We start from the raw sequence: 4,975 nt of genomic DNA on the forward strand, positions 1-4,975 counted from the left end.
CTCGACATACATTCATTCCGTTTCAAGGTATTGCAAAATTAGAAAATCGAGAAAGAAACCCAATTATGTTTGGTAGATTAATATTGTGTACGATTTCGCTAAGAATAAACGGACATCGCGAGACATCTGAAGATAAAATAATGAGTTTCGAACAAAACAACGTAGCACTAGCATATCATAGTCTGATGAGATTGGGGTGTGATCAGAATGTTGATTCAGGTTTGCAGATATCTCAGCATGATTTCTCAAAGCTTTATCCAATCTATTATTTCTTATTGGAACATCTGGAGTTAATCAGACAATCTGTCGTTAATATACACGTACGAGCTACTGTTAATGATATACAGGCTGGTCCTGGTGGTTACAGATCAATCGCTGTTATACTGTCAGACAAAACAATGTTGCTTGAAGGCATTGGTAGACGAATGAGAGTCATGGATGCGCCGGTGGAAAAAATGTAATTAGATCGTTCATGATGTTACAATGGCGTATCGTTACGTCAACGTTACTCTGATCCCCGGTCAGATTAAAAAGCTCCATTCAACATCAAAGAAGAATTCCGGGGCAGAAATAGATCTGAAATCAACGACCAAAGCCCAAATAAATTATCGTTGACTGAACGTCAGCTCAAACACTACAATGACGCCAAAAAATAAAAAGCTGGCGTGCGGCTTGATCTTTTTGCGAATGATGTCAGCGATACAGCAAAGACCGGCGGTATAGTTCCACTTCTAACAGGATACCAGCGCTGATTTCAGCTGCAGCTTTAGCTGTTGCAAAAGCAGCTGAACACGGTGCCGTTGGAACAACCACCAGCATGGCACTGAAAGAAACAACAGGACACGGAATGTCGACCTCAATAAAAAGTGACGCGGCCTAAGATTATCAGGAAGTAAGTACGGTCAAGGTCTGCGGCAACCAGGGATGTTGCACTACAACACTCCATGTCTAATTTTGATTTACTTGATGCTGATCGGCGACTAAAGTTACGAAAACATCAGAGTTGTTTTTATTTGTGATCAGTTAGCTTAAAAACCAATCCGTGTTAAAACTGGTATAATTAATCTGTATGGCCGTTCTGGTCCAAGTACTCAATGGGTTGCATACGCGGTTGGTCCGCGTGGTGCTGTTTAATTTCATTCGTATGGATTGCCTCCATATAGAGAATTTTTAAAATACACTATCTTAACCGGTGACATATTAATCTGGTATTCAACATTACCAACACAGACATTAAAGGATCCACATTATATGCGGTCCAGAAGTACTTGTTGTACTTAACTCCGTGTGAAGGTCTTCAGAGTCGCCGCATAAATTCGTGCATGAGATTACCAGCAGTGGGCATAGTTCTATACAGGTTTAATAATTTATAGTGGTAGATATTTACGGAAGATCTGCTAAACGTAAGTACCCAGGTGACGTTGATTTGTATGTGACGCGAGATGAGCTTGATACTCTTTTGAGTCTCACCGGGGTTGACCCAGGATGAAGTGGATGTTTTTCAGGATCAGCAATGACGGTAATGTCAAGTGGGCCGATATTATCCTGCTAGTTTTAGTGAAACCAACGATAACACCGCGATATTTACTCGTGACGGAAAATAAAAAATTCGGATATATCAATCTCAGTGATCTGCGATATGTTCCGTAGATTTGTTTCTATATCAGGTGGTTCAATTACTGGTTGACTCGTCGTGACATGTAGATTGTGAGAGTTGTGTAGTCACGTGACTAGGAATGCAAATTATCAGATCCAGGTCAAATTTCAGCAACGATGTAATTTATGAGAAAATATATCATATTCCTATCAATTTCATGCAGGTATATCTCGATGAAAGGTCGTTTAAGTTTGCTGGATCGGCTAGTTAGCGGCTACTAATTCAGTTGGACATGATTTGTGGCTGGATAGGGTAAAATAGCTAGCAAAATTTAAACAAACATAATTTATTAGTATTTTCATATCACATCAATGATCCCATGAATGCAACTCTTAGCATTGGATTGTTCAATCATGTTCTGAGAAAATAAAAGGCTTTAGAAAGTAAAAAGCAATATACAAAGGTGCTACATAATCCAAAGTATGCTAATGATGCAGTCGAAATTAACTTGTGTTTTAATGTTTTAATGTTGTCATATGGTCAGAATTTAACCATCTCTTAAACATTAGAGTTAGCAATGACAAAGTGAGTACGAATGTTTTTTTTCATATACAAGTAAAACCCGTTATAACGTGATTCGTTAGTATACTATTCTGCATGGCTCTCATTTTTCAATTTAAGGTGTCCTCTCTTTTTAACATCTAAATACATGCTCTCAAAAAAGCCAATTATTCGTATCCCTAGCAGATTTATATGATCAAGAGGTTATTTAAAACTGATGACATTGAAATTTCAAAGCACATTTTATATGGGAAAGGTTTTTCAAACAATTTGTTAACTAAATCCAGCTTATATTGCGATGCTATTCTTTGGACTCCCGAGCATCGCGTTATAAAGGGTTTTACCTGTATGTAATTATATATCAAATTTATTGCGTTGTATACTGTCATGCAGCTAGGTACATCATAATGTTGAAAACTGAAATGTGAAACTTTGGAATATAATTGGAGTTTGTATAATGTTTACAACTCTATCAGAATTTCATTTATTCCCCTTCTTTGTGAAAATAGTGTCATAGGTATGAATATATCATGTTGAGAATAAAGATAGGGATAATGTTGTAATGCTGCACACTTTTAAGTCTTGAAATATACATGTCTCTTTATTTGAATATTTTGCTAATGTGATGTTATATTTTCTTTTTTCAGATGGGTATGATAACTTGACACATTATGTTATTGGCACAAACTGATGTATCGATAAGCATACATACATACATAGATACATACATACATAAAGCCACATGTATTCAGTGGTTAGTGTGCCAGACTCAGGTCCATAAGGGTGTGGGGGTGCATCTTACCATAGGACCAGTCCAGGTAAGCTACCGTGATCTGTCCTTGGAAAGACACTTGACTCCAGTTGCCACAGCACTAAGTAACTGACCTTTGTTGTTATGCCTTAAAGTGACCTTTGTTGTTATGCCTTAACGTGACCTTTGTTATTATGCCTTAAAGTGACCTTTGTTATTATGCCTTAAAGTGACCTTTGTTGTTATGCCTTAAAGTGACCTTTGTTGTTATGCCTTAAAGTGATCTTTGTTATTATGCCTTAAAGTGACCTTTGTTGTTATGCCTTAAAGTGACCTTTGTTGTTATGCCTTAAAGTGACCTTTGTTGTTATGCTTTAAGCACCAAAACAAAATTAACAGAGAAATACATATGTGGTTATGAGGTGGCAATTTCATAAGTTTCTAAAGTTGGAGCCCAGGTAACCCAATGGTCATATATACAAGTTAGCAAAGATGTAAAACTTAAATCTTAAAAGTATGTTAAGTTCTAGGTTTCATAGATTAAGACCTTCTGTGATGGTTTAAAATTTTAAAATCAAAGGTAGATCTTTGAACCACTCATAAATCATGTCCCATAGTTAGTATATTGAACTGTGTTTTTATCTTAAACTGTTTAGGAGTTGCATGATACATTGAACATACACATGCACACACAACACGTACACTTACACGAGGCCCTACAATCTATGTTTTCTATATAAGACACGTGGACAACTAACAACCAACATTCCCTAATATTAATTTTCTTAATGCACTTATGTGCTCATCCACCACCACCATAGCCATCATCACAAGAGTTGTGACTTTCATCTAATGGAGTCAAGTTTTCGCTCAGTACTTATAAATACATGACAAAACAGAGAAGAGTACACGCTTGAGATGGCTTTGGGTGATAGTTACTAATCATGCCCAGTTTTTATCGGTTATTGATGCAACTAATGTGAAAGGAATTTTCATTTTTTATTTAAATATATTTCATTAAATTTTATTTACAATTGGACTGTAAAATCTAAAAATGATTATTTTATAAAACATATTTTAGCAACAGATGTTTCATATTTTGCGTCAAAGTGCAACTTTAATGGGAAAAGCACAAGTTTTTGCTGAGAATTTTTATTCATTCTTCAGTTGTTTTTTTGTAAAAAAATTATATTTAATTTCTGTTATGTAGATACAGTTTATCTTGACAATTTGAAATGGATGTCTTCCTATGATACAAGCATAAATTACCCCACATTTTGTGGTACAATGGATTTTTCAACAATTTTATTTTCAGGTTTTATTTGCAGAAGATAATATGGATAAATAAACTAATAGACTACCAGAGACAGTTACCTTGTACTTTGCCGATACAGTTGAGAAATCCCATGATAAATCAAGATATCAAATCACATAAAGCAAATTATAAAGTAATTACATGTTCATATACATTATTGTAATTGCAGTTAAAATTTTGAATAGATGTCATCTCAGTATTGTGTCATTTTTTTAAAATGAAATACTTGACAGGCTAGTGTTTGTCTTGGAATTGTAAACAGAGCAAATTTATTACATCTTTTTATGTCTTCCTGTTCACACTCAAGATGTTAAAGGTGGGTACACTTTTCTAATGACTGTTCTTCACATCCATATAAGGAATATTTTATACTGATAAGATAATTAAAATTAAATGCCTAAACAATGTGTTACTGTAAACAATTGAATTACCTGAAGACAGGAAATGAGATATTTATATGCAGGGATTAACTGTCATCTCTTCTTGGATTACGGATGTAAGCAAAGCTAGATATAATTTGCTGATTGGTCAGCCATAAATGATACATCTATTTGTTTGCAGGCCTGGTGTCACACATGTTAAGATTACTATTTTGTACAAAACTTGCATTATCTCCACTACAGTATCTGCTCAGAGGGGTAGATTTAGAACATTTGTGACCCATATCATATGAATGTTTTGCTCATCAATCTTAGTTATTATTTCTTAAATGCGCTTGAAGAAAATACTATATTGGCATTTGGTTTTGGTA

General features: G+C 35.0%; 1 non-coding gene across 1 annotated transcript; it reads right to left on the minus strand.

The window, feature by feature from the left end:
- Positions 1–517: 517 nt before the first annotated feature.
- LOC149798933 (small nucleolar RNA SNORD36) lies at positions 518–592 on the minus strand. Its single transcript, XR_016421402.1, has one exon. It is a non-coding gene; the product is annotated as a small nucleolar RNA SNORD36 (small nucleolar RNA).
- Positions 593–4,975: the final 4,383 nt, after the last annotated feature.

The sequence above is a fragment of the Sinohyriopsis cumingii genome, chromosome 5, assembly GCF_028554795.1.
Source record: "Sinohyriopsis cumingii isolate HCF-2022 chromosome 5, ASM2855479v2, whole genome shotgun sequence".
NCBI classification, from domain to species: Eukaryota; Metazoa; Mollusca; class Bivalvia; order Unionida; family Unionidae; genus Sinohyriopsis; species Sinohyriopsis cumingii.